The following is a 10136-nucleotide window of genomic DNA, read 5'->3' on the forward strand; positions in this document are numbered from 1 at the left end:
TAAAGTGCATTCTCCTTCCAGAAAGTGAAGGAAACAAGGACATCTAGAATTGGATAATCAAATACAGCAAGAGCAATGGGAACGTGTTATCTGGTCACCCTTGTGATATTCCCATTGCTTTGATTTTGTTTTCGGTTTAATTGTGGGAGAGTGGGGCAAGTTGTTTCAGGCTGAGTGGAAGGCAATAATCAGACAGGAAACTTGACTGAATCCAGAATATTGCATCAATTGAAAAGTCAGCTGGATAGTGTATTAGGAAGATGACCAAGATTTGTGTCTCTAAGAATGAAAATAATTGGGTCAAAAGTGAAATCTCTGCCACAGCAACATCTGCTTTTACACAGAACATATTCACAAAAAGCTACAGTACCTCAGCGGGACAGGCAGCATCTCTGGAGACAAAGAATGGGTGACGTTTTGGGTCGAAACTCTTCTTCAGGCTGACAGTCAGGGGAGAGGGAAATGAGGATATGAAAAGGCACAAAGATCAAATGAATGAAAGAAATGCAAACTTTTCATATCTCTTGTTTCCCTCTCCGCTGACTCTGTCTGAAGAAGGATCGCGACCTGGAACTTCATCTATTCCTTTTCTCCAGAGATGCTGCCTGACCCGCTGAATTATTCCAGCTTTTTGAGTCTATCTCAGATTCAATTTAATTGTCATTGTCAGTGTACAGTACAGAGACAACGAAATGCATTGAATATCTTCGGGGTATGCAAGCATACACATTTTGTTTGCTTTGACACAGTTGCATTAAGTTCTTGTACAACACGTGTTTCAAGGACAGGAGAGAGAGAGAAGCCACTGCAAAACAAAGGACTCAATAAAGGAAAATTAGAGATGAAAAGATGTTCATACACAATAAATTCCAGGTACCAGAACTTTGCACATCAGATATCTACACATCACCCGTGCAGTGAGGCAGATTGTTAATTGCATTCTAACCACTGAACACCACCTTGCTATTTCACTGCTGCTCCACTCCCGAACCAGCCCGAAAAGCCTCCTCACTTCTGAACCAGTCTTCCGTCCTCTGCCAACGTGCAAATGTGGAGATTAAATAAAATATATGGCCAGGGGACCGGCTCACAGACAAAGTAGAGCCTAATGTGCCAGGCTTTCTCTCCATAAGGAGCTGTGAGAAAGAAACTAAAGAAATAATTTTTAAATGCATAAAAGTAATCACTGTGTATTTCTGAGACATAATTGTTAAGCTAAATGCTGAAAACACAGCAGCCACTTGTGCAAGACATGTTCTCAGTAACATGCACCCTAGTGCACACCCATTTCTCCCACTATATCCCTCCCACCCAGTCACCCTGCTCCTTTCCCCTCAATCATACATCGGTTCCCAACCCCAAGTATCCAATTTCCCTTTTAATCTGTCACTCTCCTCTTCCACCATCCTCTTTCACCTATGTCCTTCCCTCTGGCTTTACATTTCACTCCTTTTTTCCTTATCTAAGTCTTTTGACTTCTTTTCACCTCTAGCCTTTGTCACCTCCAACCAACTGCCAATCAAACCTCCCTCATGTATCCACCTATCACTTGCGAGGCTTTATCCCGCTCCCACCTCTCTATTTAGCTCGAACCCCCTGCTGCAATCATCTGAAGAAAGATCCTGACCACAAACATCGCCTATCCATGTCTTCTAGAGATCCTGCCTGACCTGCTGAGTTCCTCAAGCACTTTATGGTTTGCTCAAGATTCCAGCATCTGCAGTTCCTGTGTCACCAACATAAAAGAACATGTAACCTGGTTCAAAGCTTTTGGGTGAGATGGATGTTATGCAGGAGAAGTAGACCACTTTCTGCCTCATCACTGAATGTTATGGTGTCTTCACCCAATGATGAATACAGGTTGACCACTTCATCTAAAAAATTGCACCATCAGCGTGGTCCCATTTCAGTATTGTGTTGGCTGTGCCAATACTGTGTTGGCACAGCCAACTGAGAAACTTCTAATTTCCATCACTTTGAATCTGTATCCTCTGATTATGACCCTTTCTGCCACTAAAAGTTATGTCTCCTTATTTACCTCATTAAAATCATTTATGATTACAAAGCATTTCTCTTAACCTTCCTGTTTTTTCTGTCTCTGATCATCACCACTCTGGCAGCCACATATTATCAATCCTTTTTTCCTGTTGCCGCACCAGCAAATGTCTGTGGCCTTCAACGTCCCTTCCTGAACACAGAACAGTACAGGACAGGAACAGCTTCTTCAGCCCACGATGTCGATGTCAAACCTGATAGCAGGGTAAACTAATCTCCTCTGCTTGCACGTCATCCATATCCTTCCAATCCCGCATGTCTATGCTCCCATCTAAGAGACTTTTAAACGCCACAATTGCATCTTCCTCCACCACCCCCATCCCAGGCAGTGCAGTCCAGCCATCCATTACCTTCTATATCCAAAAATTACTGCACACATCTCCTTTAGACTTTGCCCCTCTCGCCCTCTAGTCTTTGACATTTCCACTCTGGGAGAAAGATTGTGGCTGTTTAGATTAGATTCAGATTCAGATTCAGATTCAATTTTAATTGTCATTGTCAGTGTACAGTACAGAGACAACAAAATGCATTTAGAGACAACGAAATTATGAGGTCAAATCAATCAACTTATTATTCTAAACATAGACACAAAATGCTGGAGTGACTCAGCGAGACAGGCATCTCTGGATAGAAGGAATGGGTGATGTTTCGGATCGAGACCCTGAAAGGTCTGAAGAAGGGGCTCAACCTGATACATTACCCATCCCTTCTATCCAGTGATGCTGCCTGTTCTGCTTACTCCAGCATTTACTGAGTTACTCCAGCATGTTGTGTCAATCTTTGATGTCAACCAGCATCTGCAGTTCCTTCCTACACAACTTTACTTACATTAGCTGACTGACCAAAGGCTCGGCCCATTAACATATGACATTACACTTATTTATTAGGACATGGGCAACAGGTAAAATTATGGAGATACTTGATAAGTATGTGGGTAGAGTCATGCAACAACTTCCACTTCTCTGCAAACAAGTTTCCAGTTTTCTTTCCTAAAGGAGTATCTTATTTATTTTGATGATGGAATATTTTTCTCGACCTGAACTAAAGCAGAGAAAAGCGTTTAATCATTAGTCTGATTATATATAAGTTTGTTCAACAGAAGTTCAGTCGACATAATTTAAATTACGATAATGGTCATGCTTGACAAGTAATTTGTTACATTTGCAAATCCTGCAAGACCTTTTAATATCCATAGTCCCTTTCAAATCTGCTTTTGCAATCCTTTTACTTCAGTTTAGTTTAGTTTATTGTCACATGCACAGAAGTACAGTGAAAAGCTTGTGTTGTATGCTAACTATAGTACGAGGAAAGACTATACACGATTACAAACAAGCCGGTCACAGATATATGATAAAGGTAATGATGTTTCCTCTTCTTTCTGCTGATAGTGTGTGTAGGAAGGAACTTTAGATGCTGGTTTACACTGAAGATAGACACAAAATGCTGAGGTAATTTAGCAGGACAGGCAGCATCTCTGGAGAGAAGGAATGGGTGATGTTTCAGGTCGAGACCCTTCTTCAGACTCTGAAGACAACTGGTTGCGATAAACCCATTCTATCATTGTCACCGACACCTCATCTTGACCATCAGTTCTCAACACTCAAGGCAGAGGAAGCACCTTCCAATATACATCATGATAGGTCCTGCAAGACATTTGGAGAGAGGCCAAAACTGGTCTCACCAAAGACCAGTATAATTGCATCAGGACTTGTGAAGTCCATAGCAATAAAACTAACATAAGATAAGCCTTCATAATTTCTTGATTCTTGGATGCCGAAATCACTCAAAGTACCATCAATTCCTAATCTCTCATTCTTTTAAAGAAAGTATTCTTCTTTTCCATCCTTCATATCGCAGCACACATTATTGCATCTGACAGCTTCTTACCCAGCCATTGTATAGTGCAGCCTCTTTAATTACTCCTCACAGCTGGTTTCCAGCTTTGTCAGCAAAGTTGGATAGTTCATAATCAGTCCCTCATCAAAGAAATCCATGTAGATTATAAATAGAATCACAGTATGATTACAGCACAGAATGGTTCAGCTCTTCAACGATATGTTAGGTCAATCCAGCAAATTCCTCTCCCTCACTGCCTCCCCATAGGCTTCCAAATGGTTTCCTTTCAGATATTTATCCAGCTCACATTTTACTGTTACAATTGAATCTGCCTCTACTTAAACCCTTGGAAGAGTATTGCAGATCCTAACCAATTACTATGTTAAAAAATGCTTTATGTTACTTTGATTCCATTGCGGTTACATTTTTTCTAAGTCCTCTGGTTCTTGACCTTCCTATCAATTTCTCTCTATCCATTCCATGTATAAGCTTAATGATTTAAAATACCTCTATCATGTCCCCTCGCCATTTCCTTTGTCCCATGAACAATATCTTTAGCTTCTCCAGTTTATCAACTTGACTGGAATCATTTTAGTAAATCTAGTAAATTACTTCTACACCCTCTCTACACCCTGTGTGACTTTTAGGACCTGATACGGTTCATCATTTGTGGTCAAACTAGTACTGAGTGGTGTATCTGAACCAAACACCAAAATGGTCTACTCTATTCTCTATTTTGTAAGTTCTTACGAGATTTGCAATTCTGTCAAAAATCAGACTCAAGCACTATGTCAATGAACTTCAACCAGCCAAGAAAGTCCTACTTAGCCCTGACGTACTGGGATTTACGGGGAATTGGCAAGGTTACAATTCTTAAGGGTTGCTCCGGAAAGCTTGCAAATGATTTGAAGGATTCAATGATTCAATTATACTTTGTAGTTACATGTATCTAGGTGCAGTGAAATGTTTTATTTTGCATAGAACCCAGTGAAATCATATAGCAGACCTTACCTAGGATGTACACAAGTGTCGCCACGTTTTGGCACGACACCAAACTGTCCTATCTATTGCCCTCCGGTCCACTGGCCAATGTTAATCCCTTAACCAACATTACTTTAAAAAAATCTGATCATTGCTAAACTACAGCTTGCACGAACAGTCTGTTCAGAAATGAGCTGTTGTATGATCTGCAATTGGAGTAATAACTGCAATGACTATGTTCAAAGGTCTGTTTAATGAACAGGCTCTAGGCAACCCTAAGTACAGAAAGGTTGTTTCTTTTAGTCACGGAAGGGATGTGGGCTTCACAGCCCACGTTTAGTTGTCTATCCCTAATTGCTGGTAAGTTACATTCTTGAATGCCCACCGTCTTTAAGATGTGGATAAACCCACCAAGTTGATTGGGAGTGTGTCGGAAGGAACTCCAGATGCTGGTTTACACTGAAGATAGACACAAAATGCTGGAGTAACTCAGCAGCACAGGCAGCATCTCTGGATGGAGGGAATGGGTGACGTTTCGGGTCGAGACCATTCTTCAGACCGGCAATGAGGCAGTTCCAGGATTTTGACCCAGTGACAGTGAAGGAATGGCGATACATTTCCAAATCAAGTCAAGTCAAGTCAAGTCAAGTCAAGTTTATTTGTCACATACACATACGAGATGTGCAGTGAAATGAAAGTGGCAATGCTCGCGGAACAACAAAACAACCAAACAAATTATAAACACAATCACAACACACATATTATTTTACATAATAAATAATAGAAGGAAAAACGTTCTGTACAGTTAGTCCCTGGTGAGAAAGGCGTTTACAGTCCGAATTGCCTCTGGGAAGAAACTCCTTCTCAACCTCTCCGTTCTCACTGCATGGCAACGGAGGCGTTTGCCTGACCGTAGTGGCTGGAACAGTCCGTTGCAGGGGTGGAAGAGGTCTCTCATGATTTTGTTTGCTCTGGAGTTGCACCTCCTGTTATATAGTTCCTGCAGGGGGGTGAGTGAAGTTCCCATAGTGCGTTCGGCTGAACGCACTACTCTCTGCAGAGCCTTCTTGTCCTTGGCAGAGCAATTCCCGAACCAGATGGTAATGTTCCCGGACAAGATGCTTTCCACCGCCGCTGCGTAGAAGCACTGGAGGATCCTCGGAGAGACTCTGAATTTCCTCAATTGCCTGAGGTGGTAAAGGCGCTGCCTTGCCTTACTCACCAGTGCTGAGGCGTGTGATGACCATGTCATATCCTCAGAGATGTGGACTCCCAGATATTTAAAACAGTTCACCCTATCCACAGGATCCCCATTTATACTCAATGGAGTGTACGTCCTCGGATGATGTGCCCTCCTAAAGTCCATGATCAGCTCCTTCGTTTTTTTGATGTTCAAGAGGAGGCTGTTCTCCTGGCACCAGAGTGCTAGATCAGCCACCTCCTCCCGGTAGGCCCTCTCATCATTGTCTGAGATCAGGCCCACCACCACAGTGTCATCAGCAAACTTAATTATTGAATTGGAGCTGAACCTAGCCACACAGTCATGTGTGTACAGGGAGTACAATAGGGGGCTGAGGACGCAACCCTGGGGCGATCCTGTGCTCAGGGTGAGGGACTTCGATGTATTCCCTCCCATCTTGACTACCTGGGGCCTGGCGGTGAGAAAGTCCAGGACCCAGGCACACAGGGAGGTGTTGAGCCCCAATTCCAGTAGCTTCCCGGCCAGTCTGGTGGGGACTATCGTGTTGAAGGCTGAACTGTAGTCTATGAACAGCATCCTCACGTAGCCCCCCTTCTGGCTGTCCAGATGGGAGAGAGCGGTGTGCAAGACCTGGGAGACCGCATCGTCCGTGGACCTGTTCGGACGGTATGCAAACTGCAACGGGTCCATGTTCCGAGGGAGGAAGGCGCAGATGTGATTCTTCACCAGCCTCTCAAAGCATTTCATGACTACCAAGGTAAGGGCCACCGGACGGTAGGCATTCAGACAGGCTGGGGAGGCATTTTTTGGTACCGGTACAATGATGGATTTTTTGAAGCAGGCAGGGACCACGGACTTGTCCAGGGAGAGGTTGAATAATGTAGTGAGCACTGGAGCTAGCTGCGTAGCACAGGACTTGAGTACTCGCCCCGAGATGCCATCGGGGCCTGCAGCTTTTCTTGTGTTCACCCGTGTCAGTGCCCTCCTCACGTCGTGCTCGGACAGCGAGAATGTGTGCATATTCCTCCCTTCAGCTTCGGTAGCCAGCCCGCTGGCGGTATTGTCGATAGTCGGCAGACCTGGAGTGGTGTTGCCCCTCTCGAAACGAGCGTAGAAGGAGTTCAGGTCGTCAGCTAGGGAGGTGCCGGCACATGCGGATGAGGGAGCGGTGCTTCGGTAGTTGGTTACAATCCGTAGCCCCTGCCACAGGCTTCTGGTGTCCTGCTGCTCCATCTGTAACTCCATCTTGTCCCTGTACCTTCTCTTTGCGTCCTTCACCGCCCTTCGCATTCGGTAGGACTCTGCCTTGTAGACGTCCATGTTTCCTGATGCCAAGCCCGAGTTTTAGGCAGCGGTACGAGCATTCAAGGCCACACGAACAGATCTGTCTACCCAGGGTTTTTGGTTCGGGAAGGTGCTTACCCTTACCGTGGGGACGATGTTGTCGGTTATTGTTGCGATGAAGTCCATGACTGCTTCCGCGAACTCACTGACGTCACTGGAACTTGCTTTGAACATATTCCAGTCGACATCACTCAGTGCATCTTGCAGCATGGCCTCTGACTGGTCGGACCACCGCTTTACGTCCCTCGTCTCTACCGCTTCCCGAACTATCCTCTGTTTATACTCCGGCAACAGGAAAATAGCAGCGTGGTCAGATTTTCCTAGGGGAGGGAGTGAAACGGCCTTGTAGCCTTTCCTCAACGGTGTGTAGCAGTGGTCCAAAGTTCTCTCCCCCCTGGTGGCACACGTGATGTGTTGGTAGAAGTTCGGCATGACCTTCTTGAGATTTGATTTATTAAAATCTCCAGCCACCACCATAGCCGCATCCGGGTACTTGTTTTGATGTCGACATAGCACATCGTGTAGGGCCGATAGTGCCACGTCGGTGTCCGCCTGCGGTGGAATGTAGACGGCTGTGACGATCACTGAGCCGAACTCCCGGGGAAGGTAGAATGGGCGGCATGAGATCGTCAGGTGTTCCAGATCCGGCGAGCAGGAACGGGAAAGCATCTTGATGGTGTGTGGTCGGGATCGAGATGATCGGGATGGTGTGTGACTTGAAGAGAAACTTCTAAGTGGTGTTGTTCCCTTGCTTTTGCTGCCTTTGTCCTTCTAGTTGGTAGATGTCGTGGGTTTGGAATCATAATGCCTTACTATATGGCTCCATCAGCAACTACTAAACAGTCAGAGAGTCCTCGTTCTCGCATTGCAATACAGTCCCCAACTTCCTAGCATTCAATTAAAACTTGGCAATCTGCAAAAAAAATAATCAGTTTGTCTTTGGCATCATTTGCTGGCATATAAAACAAAATTCATCGAGCAGCACTAATGGTGACGTGACTTTGTAACTATTATTATCGTTACATTCCCATCTCTTTGGATTATAAAACCTAACCTTTTCTAAAGGGCTGTATACTTGTCAGAGGAGTAGAATAGTTCTGCTCAGTGATGCTGCAGAAAACAGCTCATGGTCTGTGAAGACAACCACAGCAGATTATAGCAACTCTCAGCATAAGGATAATTTGCCACATAATGATATTAAAATGAAATTGAAGGGGGGAGACTTTGCAGCAAAGACGCTTAGAATGCAATTACACAGCGTTATTACAAAAACGAGTGGTTTGTAATTCACAATGAAGTTTTGATAGCCACAGATGGAGCAGCGTTTACTGGAATGAGCAGATTCTTAATAATAAAGTGGAAAGTTGTGCCGGTAGTAAAACAACGGACGAGGTTTGTCATAATGATATGATAATCACTGAATCATAAAATGATGCAGCACACACAGGATGCTAATCTGCTCATTGTACTTCTTGAAAGAGCTGTCCAACATCCCACTCTCCACTTTACTGTCAATTTTTCCTTTAGGAAATGTCCCTTTGAATATCCTTTTGAAAGTTAGGCTGTGCATTCATGTTTACGACCACCCAGTGCTTAAAATAAATCCCTAATTGCTTCTAATTTCCATCACTTTGAATCTGTATCCTCTGATTATGACCCTTTCTGCCACTAAAAGTTATGTCTCCTTATTTACCTCATTAAAATCATTTATGATTACAAAGCATTTCTCTTAACCTTCCTGTTTTTTCTGTCTCTGATCATCACCACTCTGGCAGCCACATGTTATCAATCCTTTTTTCCTGTTGCCGCACCAGCAAATGTCTGTGGCCTTCAACGTCCCTTCCTGAACACAGAACAGTACAGCACAGGAACAGCTTCTTTAGCCCACGATGTCGAGAGGGTCAAAAACTTCAAATTCTTGGGCGTGCACATTTCCGAAGATCTTTCTTTAAACCCGTGCCTTTTAATGTTTGACATTTTCACCCTTGGATAAAGTCTCTGATTATCTATCCTAGCTAAGGCTTGCATAATTTTATATACTTGTATTAGGTTGTCCCTAATCTCTGATGCTCCAGATTAAACAATCTGAGTTTGTCCAACTTCTCATTACAACTGATATACTCTGTTCCAAGGAACATCCCGGTGAACATCATTTGCACCCTTTGAAATGTCACCCAGGTCTTGTCTCCCTATCTAAGGGTTTAAAGAGTGAGGGAGGATGCTTAATGTAAATGTTCAAGGCAGATCTTTTTACACAGAGCATGGTAGGTGCCTGGACGTGTGGTCAGGGGAGGTAGTGGAAGCAGATACAGTAGCACTGTTTAAAGAAGGATTTAGACAGACTCAAGAACAAGTTGGGAATAGAGGGATACCCACTATGTGCAAGTAAATGGGATTAGGTGAGATAGGCATCATGGCTGACACAGACTGGATGGGCCAAAAGGCATGCATCTGAGCTAGTCTATGCACCTGTATACAATATTGCGCAGTCTCATGAGACGTGGCAACAATATATCAGCGCGATGTGTATGTTCTCCATGGTCTTATTCTCTGTGATCTCCTCTGACTCTGCAGCCCTATGAGGTCTCTACATTCTCCCAGTACTGGACTCTAATGAATCAAATACTCCCTCCCGGCCTTTGTTGAGCTTAGGGCCTTCAGCCTCATTAAATCTCCCAGCCTCTTTCTAAGCCTTTCAAAAGTTCCTTTTGAAGCTTCT

Source organism: Leucoraja erinacea, chromosome 19 (genome assembly GCF_028641065.1).
Source record: "Leucoraja erinacea ecotype New England chromosome 19, Leri_hhj_1, whole genome shotgun sequence".
Lineage (NCBI taxonomy): Eukaryota > Metazoa > Chordata > Chondrichthyes > Rajiformes > Rajidae > Leucoraja > Leucoraja erinaceus.